This window comes from Dipodomys merriami, unplaced genomic scaffold, assembly GCF_024711535.1.
Source record: "Dipodomys merriami isolate MVZ:Mamm:240054 unplaced genomic scaffold, mDipMer1.0.p SCAF_18, whole genome shotgun sequence".
NCBI lineage: Eukaryota > Metazoa > Chordata > Mammalia > Rodentia > Heteromyidae > Dipodomys > Dipodomys merriami.
In genome coordinates this window covers 33,049,950-33,076,583 of record NW_027203159.1, presented here as the reverse complement: position 1 = coordinate 33,076,583, position 26,634 = coordinate 33,049,950, and positions in this window count along the sequence as shown.

The window sequence follows — 26,634 nt, the reverse complement described above, 5'->3', positions numbered from 1 at the left end:
AACCTAGACATAAAAACAATGCCAATCATTATTGCCATGGGATTTTTGGCCATTGCGGATGGCTAAAAGACATCACTGATATAAAATAGTGTGTGTGTTTCTGTGCTTGTATGTGTGTGTGTGTGTGTGTGTGTGTGTGTGTGTGTGTGTGTGTGTGTGTATTTAATTTATTTTTGTATCAGGCCTTAGTGTCTGGTGCTTGAACTCAGGGTCATTGTCCCTGAACTTTCCATTTTTCTTTCTTTTTTCTTTTCTCTTAAGGCTAGCTATCAAATTTAGCAACAGCTCTACTTCAGCATTTTGGTTTTTAATTAAACAGTAGAATGTCATAGATTTTACTGCTCAGGCTAGGTTTGAACCAAAATTTTTGGATCTTAACCACCTCCAAAGCTAGAATTACAAGCATAAACCACTAATGACAGGAAACTATTAATTTTACAATCAAGGATAGCTTCTGTATAGATTTTGTGTGTAGGAAGAGCATTAACAAATTCCTTTCCACACTCTGATATCCAATCTGTTTACTAAGAATTCCTACTTGGAGTACAACCCTCAAAATAGAAAGTGGAGCAAGTTGGCAAAACCCTACCTAAGTGTCTGGGATGAGTTTATTAATCTACAATTCTCTGTCATGACTCCAGAGGAGTGAGGATTCAGATATCAACCTCGAGGAAATTGGGTTTATGATGGTTGATATTCTCAAACCTAATTACAATTAAACACATACAACTCATTCTCTCTGGTTTTAAAAGTTTAAGTAAACATTAAACACTGAATGTTTGAAATGATTGTTGCTACTTATTGTAATGCAATCACTCAAACTTGCTTATAGGATGCAAAATATATCATAGAGGGGTTCTTAAATGTTAAGGTTAAATGGAATGTTTCCCCATTAATTTCCAAAATACTTCCCAACTCTGCTGGCTCACATTCTTTCCTTTGCTTGTGAAACATAGATTTCATGTAGTATTCTTTGTTGAATAATAAATGGATGAAATACTTTATAGAAGGCATAATGCTTTGTCATACTCACTAGAAAGAACTTCTCAATGCAGTTCTCTTAAATTCTAAGAGCAGAGAATTCAGAAGAGTCTTGAAGGGTCAACTGCATGATCATTCACTTTTCTTCAGTAAAATATAAAAACCAAGTGACCCTTGCTACTCTACTCACCTGATGACATTTTTTCTTTTAAAAAGTGGAAATGATATCTATTTTCAATACTGCTAATTTAAGTAATTTTCTCAAATTTAGAGTACTTTCTAAAATTTAGATTATTTCTTGGAATTAGTGATTTTGTACATTATCCTGTAAAGCAAGTAGATTCTTCCAATATGCATCCCATGCTTTGACTCTTCTAGGATATTAGACCTTCTTTCATTTGTATAATTCCTCTCACACGTGAAGTTCTACCCACTATCTTGTTCTCTCTCAAGCTCAGTCTAAAGCAGCAATTCAGATTATGCCTTTGAGTTCTAGTTATGCATTAGAACAATATGCTGATATACTATTGATGGTTATATCTCCCAAAGCACTCATCTGAGCAATTTCTCCAAAAATAGTTATTGGTAAAAAAAATTCTTTATTAAGCAAGGTATCTTATTGTATACTTATTTTCTATCCTGGGGATTGTTCTACATGGAATTGTGTACTTACTACCAGAAGAACAATAAATGTCTCTTTGTATCTCTTCTATTAAGACAGAGAGGATTTTACATGTAGTCAATACCTGAGTACTAATTTTCTAAAGGTTGACAGTCATTGTCTTATCAGATTTCTATTGCTAACTTCAAGGAAACATAAGGGAACAGTAAGGCTATTTATCTCTTAAGAAATAAAAAAGTTAGATTAATCAAATGTTAAACCTAACTGATATCAAGTGTTTTTTTTGTTGTTGTTGTTTTTAGGTCCATTGGTGGGGCTTGAACTCTTGTCCTGGGCCCTGTCCCTCAGCTCTTCAAGTCTAGCGCTCTACCACTTCCGACATTTTTCTTTTTGCTTATGTGGTGCTGAGAAATCAAACCCAGGGCCTCATTCATGCAAAGCAATCGCTCCACCACTGAGCTACCTTCCCAGCCCCGATACCAAGTGACATATTAACCTCTTCTTACAGATTTTTTTTCTGAATTTCAAGGTAAAAGAAGGATCAACAACTACCTGCTCTCCAAAGCTGGAAGATAAAATGCTCATAGCCTACACGTTTTCATTTTCTTGTAAAGCCTTTGGGTTTTTGCATTTAACCTTTTCACTCGCAGCACAACCAGATGGATCTCATTTAAATCCCATCACCTGATAAAGCTGAAAACATTGAGATCAGGCAGTGTGAGAGAATGATGTCTCGTTTTGAAAGAGGAGCAAAATACATTACTCTTAACCATATGCATCTCAAATCATCGTTTATCTTCAAGAATTTGGATATGGATATTGAATGGAAAAACTCAGAAAAGTTTTGAAATTGATTTTGTAGTTCTGCTCTGTCAGGATCACCAAAATTTTCATCTTGTTTTTAAATTGCCCTTTTTTTCATTTTCTAAGAAAAGATAAAAAATGCTTTCAAACACACAAGAAAAGAAATGGATTCCTTTTTGATTATAGACATTCTAATTGGTGTAAGGTGGTATCTCAATGTTGTTTTGATTCACATTACTTTTATGGTTAGAGAGGTTGAGCATGTCTTCATGTATCTATGGGCCATCCTCCTTTTCTCTTCACAGAAGTTTCTCTTTAAGCCTTTAGCCAACATATTAATTGGGCAGTTGTTTCTTTGAGGATTTTTTGTTGGGGGATTTAATTTTTTGAGTTCAAGGTATATTTCAGATATGAGACCCTTTTCCATTGAATGGCTAGTGAAGTTCTTCTCCCAATCTGGGGCTTTTTATTCATCTTGCTAGCTATGTCCTTTGCCACACAGAAGCTTTGCAGTTTCATTCAATCCCATTTGTCCAACTGTTCTTTTATTTGTTGTGTTTCTGGGTCTGTATTAAATTTTTTACCTGTGCCATAGAGACAGAGGTTTTCTCCTGCTTTGACTCCGAGGTCTTGGATCAATTTGGAGTTGATTCTGGTGCAAGCTAGATAAAGTTCTAGCTTTAATTTTCTACAAGTGATTAACAAATTTTGCCAGCATCATTTACTGAAGAGGCTGTTTTTCGTCCATTCTATTTTTTTAGCTCCCTTATCAAAGATTAGATGGCTATATGCCTGTAGGTACATTTATGGGTTTTCAATTCTATTCCATTGGTCCGGACGCCTGTCCTTGTACCAGTACCAAGCTGTTTTGATTAATATGGCTTTGTAGTAGAGTTTGAAATTTGCTATTGATATTCATCCAGCACTGTTCTTTGCAGATGACATGATACTGCCTGAACTCTCCTTGGGCCCAGATACTATTACAAGACATTGCTTATCTCCCTGTGTCCCTAAGGACTGGCTGGACGTGGACAAAGCCCTCCTCACCAGGTCTCAGTTTATTAAATGATGTGCCTTCTTAGAGGAGGAATGGAGAGTGCATGTGGAGAATAACTGAAGGCTCAACCAGTGATACCTATTACTTATGCCATGTTAACAAGGACAGGGGAAGGGTACTCCACTGGCATCCAACAGTCCGCAATACCTGGCTCCTACCATGTCCAGGTGAGGCAGGCAGGACTTGCTGAATGGTACAAACTGGATGAAGAGTCCACTGAGTCCCCCATAGCAGGATGAGACAAAAACCATAGACCAAGTCCATCAGAATATTCATCGCAACCTGCTAGCAGGAGACCTCCGGGATCAGTTTGTAAAACTACTGGTTTGGGAAGGGATGAACACAGAGCACTTCACAGCCTGTTCAGGATTGAGAAATAGTTCCCTAAGCATATGTCTGGTGGCCTCGCAAGATATGGCAATGTAACAGCACCAGTCCCAATCACTAGCTTTAGCTTTACAGTCTCAGACATCTGCAATGACTGAGGCTATTACCCAGTTGCTGGGAGCCCAGGGCCAAGGAGGAACCCCAAGACCATTGGGAAGAGGGACTTGTTTTAAATGTAGACAGGAGGGGCACTTTAAGAGGGACTGTTCACACCAATCCCCCACAAACCATCCCCTATAGCCTGCCCAGGTGCAGGAAGGGGTACCATTGGAAAAAGGATTGTCGATCCAAATGTGATTTAGATGGGAAGCCTTTAAACTAGGGGAGGGGCATCCTCCAACCCTGTTAACTCATGGAAGAACCCCCTCTGTTGTAAGGCCTAGGCAGCCTCATGGCAGGACGACCCAGGACCATTCGACCAGCCCCCTGGTGGAAGTACTCCACCCTAAAATGAGTATTTTCATAGGCAGGAAGTGGCTTCACTGCCTAATTGACACAGTGGCAGATCAAACTGTACTCAGGGAGGAAGAAGTGCCCTCAGACTGGAAGCTCACACCCAGACCCGCAATATTGGGGGCAGGGAGACAACTCCTACTCCAAAGAGACTGTCACCCTTATGAAATGGACTAGCCCAGATGGAAATCAGGGAAAGATATGCCCTTTAGTGGCAACAAATCTCACCGTCAATTTACCATGGCAAGAAATGCTAGGACAAATGGATGCCATGGTCACGACAGACCATCGAGCATTCTATGATGATATCCTGGATGGAGAAGAAGCAAAAGGCTTAAATGGGATCTGGAGGGAGTTAAGGAAAAGGATTTTTTTAACTTTCATAATAACAGAGAGCAACATAAGGTTTCCACATGGGTGTACCTCCAATCCTAAAGGCCACTCACCCCGGAGTACCTCCCATTAGGTGGAATCTGGGAATCCCTATTTGGGTGGAGCAGTGGCCATTGACCAAAATTAAACTTGCAGCCCTCCACCTTTTGGCAGAGGAACAGATAACAGATAAACCTTGGGCACATAAGCCCTTCTATGAGTCCTTGGAACACACCCATACTTCTTATCCAAAAAGCATCCAGGGCCTGGTGCATGCTCCAAGATCTACATAAGGTAAATGAAAGAATGGAGCTAGTAGGAATGCCCCTAAGAGGTTTGCCCTAGACTCCTACTATACTTTCAGAATATACCTTGGTTGTGATTGATTTAAAGATTTTTTTCTATCCCCCTGCATCCACATGACTGCAAGATGTTTACCTTCTCCATCCCTTCTCTTAAATTTTCCCAGCCTGATTGGACAGTGCTGCCACAGGGAATGGTCAATAGCCTGGCATTTTGCCAACAATACTTGGCCACACTTTGAGGGCCTATGCTGGGTTCAGATAACTCCCTTGCCTATGCCTACATGGATGATATAATTCTGGGGCACCAACACCCGGGCCGCCTGGAAGGCCTTCTGGCCCAGGTTCTCACTATATTAAAAAAGGGGAGTTTTACCATAGCCCTCAATAAAATTCAAAAGGTACCGCCTTTTAAGGTGCTCGGATCCCACCTTACCTTGACTCAGGCCAGCTCCTTTATATCTTTACTGGATATTCTAGCCTCTCCGACCTAATCCAACTTCAAAGTCTTTTAGGGGAAATCAATTGGCTGTTGCCATGTGTTCCCATCCCTAAAGATAATCTTGTGGCCAGGTGCTGGTGGCTCACGCCTGTAATTCTAGCTATTCAAGAGGTTGAGATCTGAGGATCGCAGTTCAAAGCCAGCCCGGACAGGAAAGTCTGTGAAACTCTTATATACAATAAACACTCAGAAAACCAGAAGTGGCACTGTAGGTCAAATGGTAGAGTGCTAGCCTTGAGCTGAAGAGCTGAGGGACAGCAACCAGGCCCAAATTTCATACCCCATGACTGACAAAAAAAAAGATAATCTTGTGCCCTTATTTGCCTTACTAAAATACAGGATGCCCCAAAAAGTTATTACAATTACAGACAGCCATCAGGCAATATTTTTACAGTTCCAGGTTTTTCTGAGGAGGTATTCTATTTTTGAGCTCATTTCCCTTTTGTTTTCTGCGGTTGTTACATTGATTTCTTCAGTCTGAACTCAAGAGGTGAAACCATTAGAGTGGTTTCACACTCCCCCGGGGGGGCACACCTCGGGTGTACTCTCAGGAAGACCAACTTGCCTATGCCCAAGCCCAAAGGCATTATGGTCTTGACACTCATTCCATTGTTTTTCTTTTTGGGGTGGCAGACGTTGAATGTCTCATTCAAGCCAATACTCATCTTGCTCTCTCCTTGGAGAGGTTTCTAGGCCATATTGACTGCCATTACGGGCCATCCAAATGGACCATCATGTTATGGCGACTTTCCCTCAAAATGCCTTCTGTATTTTCTCCTATGCCTATTCCTGGTGCCCTCCATGTTTTTACTGATGGAGGTAATTCAAGCTTTGCATGTACAGCCTTTGAGGAGCAACAAAAGACCCCAAGCCAACAAAGATTTCAACATTGTCAAGGGTCATCACAATATAAAGAAATGCTCACCATAATTATGGCCCTTCAGGACATTCAGAAACCAGTTAATTTGTATTCTGATAGCCTATATGTGATTAACTTGCTCCCTCATATTCCCCAGGCACATATTAAGCTGGATGGAAACCCTATTTCCGTATTAGAAGAACGGGGAGCCCCTATTCATACTCAACATTTGAGAGGGCATTTAAAACTTCCTGGGTTTTTATCCATGGGCAATAATTGGCAGAACAGTTAGCTACTCGCACACAAGCATTAGCATTACAAGATACCACCCATTTACATAATTTAACCCACATCAATTGGAAAGGTCTTCAACATAAATTCCCTCAGATTCCTGTGAAGGACCTCAAAACCTGTAAAACATGCCAGCCCTTTTTAAAAGTACCCCTGTTACAACCACCAGAGGTAAATCCCAGAGGCCTCAATCCCAACATCCTCTGGAAAACTGATGTTACTCATTTCCAAGCTTTAGTAATATTAAGTATCTTTGTCTCTATAGATACTTACTCAGGAGCATGTTGGGCCACAGCACATACAGGAGAAAAAACTAAACATTCACAAGCACATGTTCTTTAATGCTTTGCCAGCTTGGGTCGACCAACACATGTTAAAACCGATAACAGAACCTGTTTTGTTAGTAAAGCAATGTCAGAGTTTTTTGATAGATGGCATATTAATCATACTACAGGAACTCCCTATAATACCCAAGGCCAAGAAATTATACAAAGAAATCAGCAATATCTTAAGGAACAATTATTAAAACAAAAAGGGGGAATAGCCCCCACATATAATTAAAGATAACTTTGTTTACTGTTAACATTTTAAATTTTTCAAAAGGGGCAACTGAATCCAGATTTCAGAAGCACTGGGGATAATTAACCCTAAGCTCCAAGTGAAAGTCAGGTGGAAGGACCCTCTAACACAACAATGGAGAGGACCTGACCCCCTAGTTACCATAGGCAGGGGATTTGGATTTTTTTTTCCCATAGGAGACAACCCCCATTTGGATCCAGGTCAAGAAACAAGCTTTTACCCATTTCCTCTATATGGAAGGATGCCCAAGAATAACTATCCAAGGAAATAAAATGGCTAAGGTGGTCACAACTTGTGTTTAAAAGAGGGAAGTCTGAAAAGATAACTAACAACCATCCCCAAGAGCAACCAGCCCTTGAGAAGGTCTTATGTTCCCTAACAATTGCATACGGTATACACCAGCTGTTGGCTGTCCTGACCCTCCCAGTCCTTGCAATGGCTCTATGGAATCCACACCAACCTCAACAGGTGACCTGGGCTGGCAATGGAGAAATCATCGATATCACCACAAGAGAAACTGTCCCTTTGACCTGGTGGCCTGGTCTTCATTTTGACCTCTGCGACCTGGATAGAGGATCCTGGGATGTTGAAGATTAGAGCCCCCTTCAACAAGATTGGCCTGAGTGTGGGGGCCCACAAGGATGCACCGTGCCTCATGTGTGGGACCTCAATATGCCAATACTCCCATGCTTTAAAGAGGGCAACCATATGAGGTACTGACTTTTATATGTGCCCCAGAAGTAATTGAACTTCTTCAGACATTTCTAATTGTGATGGGGCTGATGATATGAGGTAATTGGGATGGGCTATTGGATCACACACAAGAGGCCTAGCCTTGTCCAGTAAATCTCAGCCCCAGACTTGTCTCAAACTGCCTACAGGGCCGATGCTCTTCTTACCAATATAATTCTGTTAAAATAACCTTTATTGAGGAGGGAAAAGGATAAGTAACTGGGAGGAGAGCAGGATATGGGGGTTGCATTATATCAAAAATGATAGAGCCCAAGAGATCCAACTCATGGTTCTCTGTGTCCATTATGATAAGCTCAGAGCCAAAGGCGAACCTTGGAAAGAGGAGGTGCCAGTTGGGTGAACTTTATAAGAGGTGCCCTGACCCAAAACTCAGCAAAGAGGTGGCTCTGACATTAAAACAAAAAGGGTAGTTCTGGGAAGATGGCAGAGGAGAAGTTGGAGGCTAAACAAGCTCTCTCATAGAAAGCAGTTTTAGAGTTTCAGTGAACAGTCCTAAGCCTGAGAATCACACCAAGTTTACCATCACAGAACAGAGAGTTAGGCCAGAGAGGGAAAATCCAGGCAAGGAGACAGATCTGAGCACTTACCAGCAGCCGCCGCTGTGGCGGCAGCGGTGGCGGCAGCAGCCATAGCTGCCATACATGCAACCCAGAGAATCCAGGATGAAAGAGCCAGAAAAGGTGGGCAATAGATTCTACTCAACACCAGTAAGAACCGACAAGGAGCAGACCTCTTCATCCTGCAGTTTGCAGACCACAGACGAACCAGGAACCAAGACTTGACATAAGTAGAAGCCTAATGTCCTCACTCCTTCTCAGGGAGCAGAGGAGGGAAGGCCACCCCTTCCCCTTCCACTAACAGAGATCTCCATTTTTGATACTGACAAAATTCAACTGAGCTAGCTCAAACTCAGGCTTGGAAGAAAAACAGAATCATTTAGCAGGTCACAAGAACCTAACTTGACCTGCCAGACTCAGCTACACCCAGGGAAAAACAACCTAGCTCGGGTGCCTGCCCCAGGAGTGGCTTTCTTCACTGGGTAAGCAGAGCCAGAGGCTGCCCTCCCTTTAGCAGCATCAACAATCAATTGAAATTCAGTAAACAGAAATCCTGAGAGTGGCTCCAGGCTGGGCTCTGAGTTTCTCACAAGCGCCCCCCCCCCACCCTGAGAAAAGCTACTGTTTGCTGAAAGGCCTCAACTCTACCCAGAACCTAGCCTCATCACAGCATCTCCAAACATGAGGAAAAAGCCATCTCCCTCTTTTTGTGATACTCAAAGCAGATCTCCCTCCCATTGAACTAACCCAAGCAGGAAAGTCCGTGAAACCCTTATCTCCAATAAAATCAATAGAAAACTGGAAGTGGTGCTGTAGCTCAAGTGGTAGAGTGCTCACCTTTCGCTAAAAGTGCAAGGACAGAGGCAAAGCCCAGAGTTCAAACCCCAGGAAAGACCAAAAATAAAAAATTCAAAACATCATTGGTTTTACAAATCCATCATTTCTTTGTCCATCAATATATGAGACTGTAATTTTTGATAAATTTTTTTGTTCCTATTATGTAACAACATAAAACAAACATACAGGGAACTTACAGAAAACATTATTTCTTGCCATTGAGAACCCTTTTTTTTCTTTTCTTTTTTGTAGTTCTGGGGCTTAAACTCTGGAGAGGGCACTGTCTCTGAGCTTATGTTGCTCAAGGTTAGCACTTTACTACTTGAACCACAGTTGTACTTCGGACTTTTTTTGTGATTAGTTGGAAATAAGTGTATCATGTACTTTGCTACCTGGGCTGCCTATATATTTTGATCCTCACATCTCAGACTTCTGAGTAGGTATGATTATGAGTCTGAGCCAACTGTACCTGAATGAGAGCCCATTTCTATACACTGTGTGCAGGCTATGTTAACCATAGCTATAGTGCACTTCTCATATATGTACAAGATTGTGAATGATTGATATTTGGACAAAATGGATTACCACACTTCATACTAGAGATGTTTCAGAGAGTGAAAAGGTCCTTCACATTGTATAAATCATTTAGGATTCAATATTCACTCTAACATTGAAACTATAAATTTACTCACATTTGCTTCCACTTTTATTTTTAAAAGATGGGGATGTACAAGATGGCATATTGCAATGGCTGAAAATAAATGTACACTTACATTTATCAGATCTGTTTCTCCAAGAAGAAAGAAAAAGAAAGCGCTGCAAATGCTGCCTACTTTTGTGAGAATTCAGAAGAGAGTATATTTCAATTTTGCTAGTATATGAGGAATCCTTATGCTAATGGAAATTGATTAACACTAAAATAGAGATAAAACTCTACTGTGAAGTGATTTATCTTTTCTTTCAAAGCTCTGCATATTCTGGGAAACTGATATACCATATATTTTAGAGGACTATTCAATGAGTTCTATTTTTGCTAATTCAGAAAGTTTGCAATGCAGCAATAATTAGATCTCATTTCAAGGTTGATGAAATGTTAGAAATAATGTATATTAGAAGACACAGTTGGGGCTGGGAAGGTGGCTTAGTAGTAGAGTGCTTGCCTTGCATGCATGATTCTTCAGCACGACATAAACAGAAAATTCTGGAAGTGGTGCTGTAACTCAATTAGTAAAGCACTAGACTTGAGCTAAAGAACTGAGGGACAGTGCCCAGGCTCAAAGTTCAAGTCTGACGACTGAGAAAAAGAGAGAGAGAAAGGGGAAGAGAGAGAGAGACAGAGACAGAGACAGAGAGACAGAGACAGAGACAGAGAAAGAGAGAGAGACACGGGACTGAAACATGATGTATCATATGAACACTATTACTATTTTCAGAAATTCATCAGTATAATACTACAAATAAAGGCCAAACTGAGTTGCTCTATATACCTACTAAGCAATTGAGCAAGCAAAGGTCATAATTCAATTCATTATTCATTGCATATATAAAATTAATCATATCTAAAAATATAGATGAATAATGTGTATTGGGTATAAATGAAGTTGATAAGGGAAAATTTATTCTACAAACAGTTAAAACTAAATAAATTGCTTTATGCCAAAGTAACTGTTTTCCAGCTAGTGTCTCTTAGTTGTGGGAGAACTGGTTTAGTCCAATATTCTCCTACTTCCACATTCCACATGGCTGGGTTCATAGGCGTGCATCAGTAAATTCAATCAAGAGAAAAGAAGTATTTTAAATGAGAGAATTGAGATTCAAATTCATATCGTATTTTATAAAATATGATAAGAATTGAAGTTATTTAAAAGTACACATTTAAAACACAATCTTGAAGCACAGTAGGATTGGTACTATAAGAGGATTGTCTATCTCCGCTTACTCCTACACAGAAATTTCAATATTTTAGAATTTTGTCCTGGGTAGTATCATAATATAAAAATGCATATTTGAATTACAGAACGTCAGTAATCTTGAAAAATAAAGTGCATATTCATATGCATAATTTAAAAAAGAAATTTTATTTAAAGAAATCTTGCCAAATTATTTTTATATCATTCTATTCAGATACTATCTATCAATAATGAAAAGGAAACTAAAATTCTACCTTTTGAAAACTAGGCTTAATGTAAATAATCTCAGATATTTTTACACTTAGAGCAGGTGTGGATATTAGCATGTATCTTTAAGCCCACAGAAGTCAACTGAGTCAGGCCTGAAAGATATTTATAAACTATTTTCAGTTAATGGTGACTGTAGCCTGATCCTTCGGTGTCACCATCTGCTTCAGTGCATGACAGGGTAAGGAGAAAATAGTAATGAAGAAAAATAAAATAAAAATCAATGCATACTTTTGTGGCTTCTCATTTATTTTGAGGTCCTATTTTTTATTGTAAAGGTATTGTACAGGACGGTTACATTTACATGAGTAAGGTAATGCGAACATTTCCTATCAAGCATTGGGTATTCATGCCTTTAATTACATACCATGCTAAATTTAATATTATCATACACAAGATAGTTAAAAATGCACACAGATACATGTTTACAAAGGAAAATAGTCAAAATAAATAGCTTCTCTACCTAAGGTATTTTTTCAGATGCCTCCTGGATGCAAATTCTGTCTTCTGTTTGAAATGTTTGTGAAGACATGTCAGCCTCTAAAATAGATCATTGTATTGAATTATTTGAGTTATTGGCTGCCTACAGTATATGGAATTAGCCAGTGTAATTTTAGACTATGCTATGCAGACAAGTGGCTAATTTTCTTTAGTATATAAGATGATTATATTGCCTGTTTTTCTGAACTATAATTTGGAATTAGCCACATGAAATTCATTAATGAATAGAAGACTCTTACTTTTTCTTTCATGTGCTTAAAACATAGGAAGATTTTATCATATAGCTCCAATAATAGGGATCAATTTTTTGAGCTCCAGAAAATGGAATTAAATTTACACCTAAGGTCTATGTCTTTCCATTTGTATAGCACCACATAAGGGATAGTGAGGAGTTGAGCGAGAAGGGGGAGAATGGTCAAAGAATGAATAAGATTCATTGTATTCATGTAATACTTTGTTGAATTTGAATTTCTTGAAATAACTAAACATAAAAACAAAAGAAAAAATGGGCTACATAACGAATTGTGGTTACAATTTTGTGAAATGAATTCTCTTTAATAGCAAAAAAGTAAACTTGAAACTGTGATGAGAAAATTTAAATACGTTGGTAAATGTGCTGAAAGAAAATTGGACACCCTTCATGGGGTTATAAGAGAATGTGATGAGACCAACAGAAAGCCAACAGATGACATTATGCCCTCCACAATAAATGGATAGAGGAACTCCAGCAGAGTGAGAAAGAATCTAATGAAAAGTTAGAAACCCAGATAAAGGAGTGAAAGGGAATTCTGGACACCAACTCCAGGAGGTAAGGCAATCTGTTATAGAATTAAAAGAAAACCTTAAGAAAGACCTGCCACAATTTAGAAAGACCAGCAAGAAGGAAAGGAGATAAACAGCAAAATGAAAAGCCTTCAAAGCAGAATGGAAGTGGCGGAACAAAGAATATTGGAGGCAGAAGACAGTTTAGAGGGCCTGGGAAGGTGGCTCGGTGGTAGAGTGTTGCCTCGTATGCATGAGTCTCTGGCTTCCAGTCTTCAGCAACATTTAAATAGAAAAAGCCAGGAGTGGGGCTGTGGCTCAAATGGTAGATGGCCAGCCTTGAGCTGAAGAGATGAGAGACAGCACCCAGGTACAGACATCAAGCCCACAAACAACATGAAATAAAGAAGACCGTTTAGACTCCTTAGAGTAAAAGTACACAAACATTCATAACAAAACTAAGAAGCATTACAGATGGCTGCAGGAAATACAGGATATATTCCCAAAGCCAAATTTGAAATTAAATAAGTACACAAGAGGGCTGGGAGGAAACCAATAGATTAGGGAATATAGTCAGTAAAATCCTAGCAGAGAACTTCCCGAATATAAAAAGGACAGACCCATCCAGATACAAGAAGCTTTTAAATCCCAAAATACCAGACCAGAATAGGTCTTCCCACTGCTACATTATAATCCATGCAAGGTCAATAGCAACTAAGAAAAAAAATTCTTAAAACTTCCAGGGAGAAGAAAACAATTACATATGAACCTAACCCAACCAGAATTACCTCAGACTTCTCAACAGACACCATAATAGCAATGTGGCCTGGAAACAGGTATGCCATGTCCTAAATTCAAATAACTACCAAGCAAGAATAATCTACCCAGCTAAGTTCTCATTTAGCAGAAGAACAAATAAAAACCTTGTATAACAAGGAAAATCTGAAGCACTATATCGCTACCAAACCAGCTTTTCAAAAAAATCCTTAAGGACATTCTCCATATAGGAACCAATGCTAACAGAATATAGGAAATTAAGCAGATCACAAACCGAGACCTACATAATCACAAAAAGAACAGCCAAATCACAGTTCCCCAGAAAAAAAATATATTTAAAAAGGACACCTCTCAGTTCTTACCCTCAATATTAATGGATTTAACTTTAAATTAAATGACATAGATTTCCCAGTTGGATCAAAAAGCAAGATCCCTCTATCTTTTATCTTCAAGAGACACACCTTGCCCATAAAGATAAACATATTCTGAAAGTGAAAGGCTGGAATAAACCAAGCAAACAGCCCCATAGACAGGCAGAAGTAGCAATCCTAGTATCAGATAAAATAGACTTCATATTAAAATCAATGAGAAGAGATGAAAAAGATCACTATATAATGATTAAGGGATCTCTCCTTCAGGAGGATATTATGATCCTAAGTACCTACTCACCAAATTACAGAGCACCCAAATTTACCCAAGAAACACTACTTACCTTCAAATCACACATAGATACAAAACCAATAATTGTTGCGTTCTTTACCACACCACTATCCCAGTTAGATAGATCAAGGAAGCAAAAACTCAACAGAGAATCCTCAGATCTTTATATCTGCATAGATCAACAAGACTTTACAGATATTTGCCAAATAATTCACCTAGCAGCATCAGATTTCACCTTCTACTATGCCTTCCATGGAACATTCTCCAAAACAGACCACATTCTCGCAAATTTGGCCAAATTCAAAAACATTGAATTATGCCCTGCATTCTCTCAGGCCACAAAGGAATAAAAATTCAACACCAAAGGAAATCCTGTAAGAGATGGAGGCTGAACAACAGAAATGCCAGTGGTTCATGGTTCATGATATTTTATAAAAATGAACACATTATCAGTTCCTCTGGTGCACAGCAAAGGCATACTCAGAGGCAAGTTTATAGGTCTGAGTTCCTACATTAACAAATTGGAGAGATTTCAAAACAACAATTTAATGAGGCACCTAATACTCTTTGAGAAAAGCAACAAACTAAACCACAATCTGATAGATAGAAACAAATAATTAAAATTAAATGAATTAGAGTCCACAAAAACTATAGAAACAATTGACAAAACAAATGTTTGTTCTTCGAAAAAATTAATAAAATTGACAGACCCTTAGCAAATCTTATCAGGAAAAGAAGAGAAGACATCCAAATAGACAAACACGCATATTACAATGGAACAATCACTAGAGAAACAGCCAAGATTCAAATTATAATAAGGGGATACTTCTCAAAACTTTATGCTAACAAGTTTGAAAATATGTAATATATAGATGGATTTCTAGCAAATATTGTCATACCCAAACGAAACGAAGATGATTTAAACCAACTGAACAGACCATATCAAGTATCAAAATAGAAGCAGCAACGAAAGACCTCTCACCCAAAAAAAGCCCAGGACCAGGACCTGAATTCTACAAAACCTTTAAATGAGAATTTACACCAATACTCCTCCAAATCTTTAATGCAATTGAAAGCATAAATTCATTATCATACTTTTTATGAAGCCAACATAACCTTCATCCTCACTCATCAAGAAATAGAACAATAAACCTATTTCTTTGATGAATATCGATGCAAAATTCTCAGTAAAATCTTTGCCAATCCACTTCAACGACTCATTTTTAAAAAATGCACCACAATATTTTTTTTTCTTTCTTGCGATTGTTCTAACATATTCATAAGATGATTTCTTTGTTGCTTTGTATGTCCTTCCCCCTGGTATAATCCCTGTTTTCACTTTATATGATGTTGCTATAATTTGTGGATGGGAAGAGAAAAAAATTGTTTAAATGGGATATAGATGGAGCCTTTACAACAATGAGATATACAAGATATTATGTCGAAAAACGAACAAAGGAGGAGGCAACACTGTTTCATAAAAAATGTACTCATTACCTTGCCATATAATTGTAACCGCTCTGTATGGTATGTTCACAATTAAAAAAAATATATACACTACAATCAAACAGGATGACATTAAGAAAACAACACTTTTCAAATAGCCCCACAATAAATGAAATACTTAGGAGTTAACCAAAGAGGTGAAAGACCTCTATAACAAAAACTTTAAAAACCTGAAAAAGGAAATTAACATAAAATTAAGCAAGTGGAAAAACTTCCCAGGATTGTGATATCATTGGGAAAATGACAATACTGCCAAAGGCTAAACTGCAAATCCAATGTGATATCTATCAACATTCTAACATCATTCTTCAATGAAATAAAAGACGCAATCCCAAACTTTATATGGAAAAATGAAAGACCCCGAATATCAAAAACAATCCTTAGTGGAAAGATCAGTGCTGGATGATTTGATTCCAAATTTCAAACTCTATTACAAAGCCCTAGTAATCAAAACAGCTTGGTTTTGACAAAATACTCAAATTAAACCAATGAATGAAGACATAGAAATTAAGCCACAGACCTATATCCACCTAATCTTTAACAAGGGAGCTAAAGAAATGGAATGGAAGAAAGACAAACTTTTCAGAAAATGGTAAAATTGGTTAAACATTTGCAGAAAACTATAGCCAGATCCATATATAACACCCTGCACCAGAATCAACTCCAAATGGATTAAAGTCTTTGAAATAAAAGCAGACTACCTAAAAACATTTCAAGAAGGAATAGGAAAAACTCTAGACCTCCTTGGCAGGGGCCGATGCAAAAACACAAGAAATAAAAGAAATTTTGGAAAAAATGGGATTGCATGAAACTGCAGATCTTCTTCAAGTCAAAAGATATAGTTAGCAAGATCAATAGAAAGTCCAGAGACTGGGAGAAGATCTTAACTAACCCCACAATGGACAAGTGTTTCATATCTTAAATATACTTGGAACTCAAAAAATTAAATCCCCCAACAAATCCTTAAAGTAAGAACTGCAAGATTAGTAAGTGGGCTAAGAAAGAGAGACTTCTCTGAAGAGGAAAAAAGAATGGCCAAAAAACTCATGAAGAAATGCTCATTTTCCCTAGCCATAAGACATGCAAATCAAGACAAGGCTGAGAGTCCACCTCCCCAAAGTTTGAATGGCTATAATCAAGATATCTAGTAACAACAGGTGCTTCAGTGGATATGGCAAGAAGGGAACCCTACTGCATTGTTGGTGCGAGTGTAAACTTTTTCAACCACCATGGAAAACAGTATGGAGGTTCCTCAAAATACTCCTCCTAGACCTCTCTTGTAACCCAGCAATCCCCTTTTGGGCATTTACCCAAATGATCACAAGCAATGCCATACTAACAATGCAGTAAACCATGTTTATTGCAGAATTATTCATTATAGCTAACATATGGAATCAACCCTGATGCCCCTCAATACATGAATGGATCAAGAAAATGTAATACACACACACACACACACACACACACACACACACACACACACACACACATATATATATATATGTGTGTGTGTGTATTTATATATGTATATCACAATATACATATATATATCGTGATATATGTATATCATGATATATGTGATATATGTATATACGATATACATATATATGTATATCTGTATACACATACATATACACTGGAATTCTATACCTCCATCAGAAAAAATATCATTGCCCCATTTGTTAGGAAATAGAAAGTCTTGGAGAAAAAAATATATTAAGTGAAATAAGCCAGGCCCAAAGGAACATAGTTCCCATGGCTTCATTTGCTTGGCTAGGACATGTTTTGGACAAGCAGAGAAGGCTAAATACTATGTACATATGACCACATGAGATAATGTTAAGCAAAATGTTCCCCAAGACAGAGACACATGTGGTATTATCTTAGAATTCTTTTTAATGTACTTAGAATCCACACTTTCATTCTTTTGTTTCTTTTGTATGTATTTCCACAACGATACAACCCCTTTTGTCACTGTATTTCATTCTGGTGTTTTTGTAATTTGGGGAGGAAAATGGAAAAAACAAAATGCTTAAATGGGGACATAGGTTGACCCACTGTGACGATGAGATACACAGGACACTATGTTTTAAACGAACTTTAGAACACTGAGGAGGAAGGCTGGAGGATTGGGGGAGGTGGGGAGAAAAATGATAGTAGGGAAAAACAGAGGAGTAGATAACAATGCTCCGTAGAAAATGTACTTATCCTACATGTGTAAATGTAAGCCTTCCTGTACAGTATTTTTACAATAAAATTTATATTAAAATATAAATATGATATGAGATATAATATTGAAGTTGGCTCCATTCTAGATCTATCAGGGAGTCTATTCACATTTCTAGAATGGAAAGGTCTATTTTTATTTACAAAATATTATATGGAATACCTGTTCCAATCTAAGTCCTTTCGTCTTAAATTCTTTATTTTCTGCATGATTGAATGATAAAATAGTAGTCTAGAAAGATATTTGTTTTCATTTGGAAATTAATATGGGGAATCTTTGAAAGACTAAAAAGGCTAATTATAAACAAAAAAAAATCTGTAGTGAATAACTGTGTATGTTACTGCTTACTTGTGGAAAAAGACAGAAGTGTAGAGCTGCTCAAAATAGATCTATAGTTGACTAAAAAATGAGGAAGGTGTTTAAAATTTCTTTTTGTCTTTCTCGAAACAGTGATTCTCAGGTGACCTTTTATTCTGGTCCTCCTGCTTTAGTCTTCTGCAATACACGTGTACAAGTCTTGGTCAATCAATAATCTTTAATGGACATGTTGACAAATAAATTGAAAGCATACATTTTCTCATTCTAGGGGGATTGCTCTTTTTTATATTGTTGACATAGAAAAGTAAGCCTTAAGTTTTGTTTGAATTTATTTACATACATCTTGCTTCTCTAAGAAAAATTTACTTTGTAATTTATGCCATATTTCACCTTAAAGTGTCCATTCACGATGTCATTATATAATAGGGTCGATAATCATCTTGTTATTTCTATCATACCTTAGGAAATTTAAACATAACTTTTAAAAAGTGAACTTGAAATTTTTTATAGGCAAAAGTAACAAAGGCTGTGATTTTGTTAATAAATACATAGAACTAAGGTAAATTTTCCAGGATTCTTGATATATTGCTCAACTTTAATGCATGCCATTATTTAATAACAATGTAGATATTATTAATATATATAAACATATATTTATACAAAATATATGTTCATATATAAATATATAAACTTTATATTAATTTTCTTTTAGTACAGTGATATGTCTGTTTTTTTTTCCCATCAGGTTTTAGAAGGCTTTTCTAAGGAATGCCATTTCTGTTAAATCTTCATAGCCCAGATAAATGAACAGCAGAGAGCATTCAAGGAAAGAATTTCAAGTCATTTTAAGATCAGATAAAGACAAAAATCTTATCATCATTAAACAAAATTTCCCATTTTGGCTTGTCCATCTTTGGAGAGGTTAAAAATGTCAAGTTATGGAATTTCTTGATACAATCAAGCTATAGATTGGAGAGTATCCCAATCTACAGAGAAATCTAAAAAATCATTAATATACTATTGTATAGAACAATAAAAAACAAAGATAAAAAATTGCATAGAAGAATCTCTGTATTTATGTGTTATAGCAATGAATAAGAAATTAAATTCTTCTACTTCTACATGAATTGCTCATCACTAATCAGGTAATAGTAAAAAGAATTCAGATATCATCTTGACAATTTTTTAAAAACGAAATCACTTGTTTAGGAAGCACATTTCAATAGTTTGAAACAGGCACCAACTTTCCATAAGCAGAGATTGTAAAGGCTTACACTGAAGTTAGAATATATAGCTTAGCCAATTCTTGCCAGGACTATTAAAGACACATTGGCCAATTTTTATTGTGGCTACTCACAAATACTTAAAAAGAACATAATTTAGGAACAGCTAGAACAGTAGAGGGGGAAAGTGCTTGTATTTACTATGGACTGTTCCGCTCAAACATTTAGAAAATAAAGGATTAGTTGTACAGGAGGGAGGGAGGAGATGAAGGTGGGGAAGTTTAAGGATGAGGCAGCAATGCTCAGTGCAGGGTGTACTCATTGCCTTGTGTAGCTCGGGCCATTCTATACAGCATTTTTGCAGTAAAAATAATACAAATAATAATAATAATGATAATAATAATAATAATGAAAGAAATAATTTTTCAACTTGAAGTGCTAATTAGCTCAGCCTTCACCAATGAAAACAAATATTTAGATTTCTTTATAATTCTTACATTTTTACAGCACATTAACTTATTTAATATTTGAATTCTAGGGCTTTAATTTCATCATCATTATTGCAGCTTTCCAAATCCAGTAGATGTAGATTACTGACAAGTAAGGCTTATTATAAGTAGACCTGGCAATGATGTACTGCAGACCATAACTTCCAAAATCTTTTATTTCGTGAGGTTACCTAAGTTCTCATATTATGCAGGAGAAAAGTATTGACATCAGGATAAAAGAATACAAAAGTAGAGCATTTTTGTTTGCTTATACTTTGAAGATACATCTCTAAACTTAACATTTCTCCATTTATTTACTGTAATAGAAATACCCTTTTAGCAAATTAAGTAGCATTCTAACGTAGATGCATTTTAATTTAGAAAAACAATCTTCATATTTGATGATGTATGGAATATCCTGATTCTAAATTTAAAATCTATGTTGAGAGGTTTGGGGAAATCTATAACTTAACAAACTATAAAATATAATGGAAAATACAATCCCTTGGCTTTTATATCTCCTTAGCATTATATCTCTCCCATTTTCCAGTGAACTTTACTGAACTCTGAAATACCTAATGGGCAAATCCTTCCACATAACTCTTAATGTTTAACATTTCTTTCACTCATTAGCCCTTTTAAAGAGCGAAATTTGTACTTAAAAAAGTAATTTTTTGAATTTACAAAGCTAGCCAAATGAGAATATAAAACAAACAAAAAAGAGGCTTTTGTAGAGACTTGAAACAAAAAGTACAGTTCTTGAATTTATTGCCTCAGATAAAATAACTGCCAATTTCTTCATGTACTGATATGCTGTGCTCCCTTCTTATCCACCTGAGGTCAACATAGGATCTCAAACATTCCAGAAACAATAATCTATAGGATCCATTTTTTTACATGTTTTAGTGCTCATACCTATAATACTATATATTCTGAGACTTAGATCCAAGGTTTACTGTTTAAAACCAGCTCAAGTAGAAAAGTACATGACATTTCAAAAATAATAATCAGAAAATACAGGGCTAGATGCATGGAGGCTGAGCTATGAGCTAGCAAGAAAGCTATCAAAAATGCTATAAGTGCAGTGGCTCACGATTGTAATCATAGATACTCAGCAGGCTGAGATCTAAGATTATTGTTCAAAATAAACCTGAGTAGAAAAGTCCCTGAGACTATCTCAAATTAACCCAAAAAATGGAAATTTGGAGATGTGACTCAAGTAGGAGAACAATAGTCTTCAGAACAAAAGGCTGTCACAGGCCCTGAGTTCAAGCTCCTAAGATTGTATAGACAAAATATAATTTCTTACTATGTCTAAGTGATAAATAATGCATGTTATACACATACAGAATAATACCTGGCTATATATGTATAGAATAATACACACTATATATCTATGCTTAATCTGTCTGAGCTTTTATGACTATCCTCAGAGGCTGAAAACAAATCCTTTGCAAAGGTTTATTCATGAGGGTTTACTTTCATACATATTTTACCTAATTCTACATAATTGTCTTGGTTAAATGAATGCAATTCTGACTTCCCATGAGGAGAGAACAGGTTTGTGATATCACAATGGGTTAGTGATATCACAATTAAAATCTTATTTTACAAAGAGGTTGTGATGTCACAAAAGTTATTTTGTCACAATTGCTGTTACCAACTCTCATGCCACATTTGTATTAGAATGAAATCCCAGGATAAACTTTGAAAATATGTCTATGATGTCACAATGACAATGTGATGTCATATAGCTGTGATGTCATTATACTTTTGTGATGTTAAAAGGAGCTGATACTGTCATAATGAAAATGTGCTATCACACTGGGGTAATGTGACAAAGGATTTGTAAGATTACAATGATATGCTTCATCTCAATTGTCATTAGTACACAATGAAGATATAGTTAAAAAATGGACTATGATGTCAGAAAGGCCATGTGGTTTTTAAAGGTCCTAAGAAGTCATAAAATTTTGGGATGTCACAATGTGATTGTGATGTCACAATGCCAATGTGTTTTTTTACAATGGGTTTTTTGAAATCACAGTGGTGATAAGATCATAATATGTTCTTGAAGTCACGAGTTTTTATATTACAAAATGTCCAATTTCAATAGCTGCTAGTCACAATAAGGATAAAAATTCTTGGAGCTTGAATTTCCAAAGGCATTTATCATAATAAGTTTGTGAAAACACAATGGGACTGTGATATTACAATGACAACGTGATGTCACAATAACATGTCATAATAATGGTTTGTCATCACAATTAGTTGGTGAAACCATACTGGGGAAGTAGTCACAATAGGTTTGTGGTGTCACAATGGGTAGGTGATGTCACAGTGACAAGCAGAATCTCAAGTGTAATTAATGTACAATTAGTATATGAGTTCACACTGGGAATGTGATGTCTCCAAAGGCATGTGTTGGTACAAATTTGATGAATTCCTAACAAGTTTGTGATGAAAAAAATGATGCAGTAGTCATGATATCTGGTAGCGTGATGTCACAATTTTCATACCACAGTGTGTCTCTCATGTCGTTTGTCATACCTGAAACAATGATGTTGAAAACAGACTATGAGCTCACAAATGGCCTAACATATTACAATGCCAGGATATCACAAAATTTATGTGAACAGGACAGGTCTGTGTTTTTACAGTGTGTTAGTGATACCACAATGGCAATGTGATATCACAATGGTTATGAGGTCACAATGTTTTTCTGCTAGCAATCCACATGCCATATTGTAAATAGAATGAAATCACAGAATTGGTTTTTATAGTATGTCTATTATGCCACAATGACTATATGTGGTACTAATTCTATTATGTCATTGTAGTTTGGTGATGTTACAATGAGCTTATTGTCATAAAGACAATGTGATGTAACACTGGTGATGATGTTACAAAGGTTTTTATAACATCCAGTGGCATGTCTGATCTCAATTTTCATTAGTTCACAAAAGGTACACGAAAGGACTGTCATTTCAAAAAGGGCATTTTTTTCAAAACTGCTAAGACTTCACAATAGGTTTGAAATGTCACAATGGCTATTTGATATCACAATGGATTTTTGATGTCTCAGTGGTGATAAGGTCACAATGGAATTACACTTCACAAAGACTTTGTTATATAGAAATATGAAGACATAATGAAGTTTTCATGTCACAATTATGTGGTGATGCCATACAAGTTATTAGGTTACAATTGGTTTGAGATTTCACAATGGGTTGGTAATGTCACAATGGCATGTCAGATATCAATTGTCATTAACTCACAATGAGTATATGTTAACAAAGGGATTGTGATGTCTCCAAAGGCATGTGTTGTCTCAAATGTAATGAAATCCAAACACATTTGTGATGTCACAATGTGACACAATGTTTCAAGATGTCTGGCAGTGTGAAGTTACAGTGGTCATAATGTCAGAGTGTTTTTTTTATATCAGTTGACACACCTGAAATATTATGAGGTTGAAAACATTATGAGCTCACATATAGCATAAGATTTCACGATGGCAAATGTAATAACAGGACGGGTGTGTAATGTTACAGTGTGTAAGTGATATCACCATGGCAATGTGATGTCACACTGATTGTGAGATCTTCATGAGACTGTGATATCACAATGACTTTGTAATATCACAGTCATATGTCGTTTCCATTGTTACTCATTCATAGAAAGACCTTGAATTCTGCAAGTCTATTAATGTTATAAAATGTTATGAGGTCACAATAGGTTGTGAAAACACAACCAGATAGTGATATCAAAATTGTCATAATGGCATGCCTGATCTCAATTTTCATTAACTCATAATGAGTATAGAAGTTCACAATGGGATTGTGTTGTCTCCAAAGTTGTGTGCTGTCACAAGTGATGATGTCCCAACAGGATTTTGGTGCCAAAATATGACACAATTTTCATGATTTTTGGCAGTGTGAGGTCATGTCCCAATGCATTTCTGATATCACATGTCATATCGAAATATTATGCAGTCAAGAACAGATTTTGAGCTCACAAACAGCCAAAGATATAAAAATGGCACCATGTATCAAAGGTCATAGTTACAGAACAGGCTTAGCAATATCATGACATGGTGAAGTCTTAAACGGTTGTGATATCACATTGGGTTTCTGTTATCAACCCACTAGCCACAATTGAAATGTAAAGAACCGAGAATAGTCATTTGCATGTGTTCATGACATCAAAATTAAAATATGATGTCAGAATGCTATAATGTCACTGTCATCTTTTGATGTCACTATGAGTTGATGTTGTCATAACAACATTGTGATATCACACCGGTGATTTTGTCACCTATGGTTTGTTACAATGGTTATGAGGTCACAAAGGGTTTCTGATTTCAACACATACTACATTTCAAATAGAATGTCATCACAAAATAGGCATTCATAATATGTCTATGTCATTACAAAATGTGATGTCATAATGCTATGTTAACATTGTAGTTTGCTTATGTCACAATAAGCTTATGGTTCATAATGACAATGTGATACTACACTGGTAATATCAGAAATGTTTGTTACATCACAATAGCATGTTGGATCTCAATTGTCATTAGTTCACAGTCAGGATATAGGAACACACTGGGACTGTGATTTCAAAAAGGCCATGTGGTTTTTCAAAGTTGTTAATATTTCACAGTGCGTTTGGGATATCACAATGTGACCATGATGTTGCATAAGTAATGCCATGTTAAAATAGGTTTGTGATGTCATACTGGTGATGAGGTCACAAAGCGCTTGTCATGTCACAACAAGTTTTTAATATCACAATAACATATCCAATTTCAGTTGCTATTATTTCACAATGTGGACATGACTCCAGAGAACGAGCTTGAATTCCCAAAGGCTATGAAATTTCTAAAATGTTATGAGGACATATTCTTTCAAAAAAATGGGATAGTAATTTCACAATGACAATGTGTTGTGACACTCTCATGTCATAATATTTGATATCACAATTAGTTGCTGATACCATACTGGTGATGAGTCACAATAGGTATATGATGTCACAATAGTTGGTTATGTCACAATGACATGCCGGATCTCAATTGTCATTAATTCACAATGAGTATACGATTTCAGAAATGAAATGCAATGTCTCCAAAGGCATATGTTACTCCAATGTAAGGAAGTCCTAATAGGGTTGCAATGTCACAATGTGACACAATGGTCATGACTTCTGGCAGTGTGATGTCACAGTGGTTATGATTTCACAGTTATACCAGAAATATTAGATTGAAAACAGATGTAGGCTCACAAAGGGACTAAGATATCACAATTGCAGCATATCACAAAAGTTCTGATGACAGGACAATTTTGTAAAGGTAAGTCATTTAGTGATATTACAATGGAATATGATGTCATGAAGGGATTGTGATGTAATTATCATTATAGGCTCATAATTGGTTTCTGGTATCGACCACGGCCCATACTTAAAATACAGTGAAATCAGAGAATAGGCATTCCTTACGCTACTTTGAGGTCACAATGACAATGTGATGTCATAAAGAAATGATGTCATCATGGCTTTGTGGTTTCACAATGAGCAGAATGTGTCATAAGGACAATGTGATGACACAATGCTGATGAGGTCACAAAGAATTTGTGGTGTTAAAATGGCATGTCTGATCTCAATTTTCATTAGCTTACACTGAGAAAATGGGTATATGAAGGGACAGTAATGTGAAAAAGGCCATGTGCTTAGAGGATATAATAGGATTTGGATGTCATAATGTGATAATGATGCCACAATAATAATAGGATGTAGCACTGCATGTGATATCACAATGTGTTGAGGTCACAATGGGTTTGTGACTTCACAAGAAGTTTGTATATCACAATCAAATATCCAGTTTCAATGCTACTGCTTCCCAATGAGGATACGAGTTCACAGAGGAAGTTAAAGTCCCAAAGGCTATGAATTTATTAAAATGTTATGAGGTAATAATAAGCTTCTGAAAATATGGGACAGTATTTACACAATGGCAATATGAAATCAAATTATCAAGTCATAATAATGTTCTGATGTCACAATTAGTTGATGTTGCCATAATGATGATGAGCTTACAATAGGTTTGAGATGACACAATGTTTTGAAGATGTCACAATGTTGTGCTGGATCTCAATTTTCATGAATCACAATGAGTGAGTTCATAAAGACTATATTATGTCACCAAAGGAATATGTTGTCACAAACGTGATGAAGGCCCAACAGTTTTGTGACACAATGTTCATGACATCTGGCAGTGTGATATTCACAGTGGATTTCACATTATATACCTAAAAAATTACAAAGGAATGACAAAAAGATCATGTTTTTTTTGTCAAAGATGGTAAGAGTTCATAATATATTTGGGATGTCACAATGTGATTGTGATGTCAAATTGTTGTTGTAATGTAAACAATGAATTTATGGTGTAAAAACAATTTTTCAATATTACAATAAAATGTCTAATTTCAATTGCTATTATTATACAATGATTATACAAGGTCAGAGAAGTACTTAGAAGTCCTAAATCTTATGAAGTCATACTATGTGTGCGAAAACACAATAGGACAATTACATTACAATGGCAATGTGATGTCACAATATTGTTTCATAGTAATGTTTTTT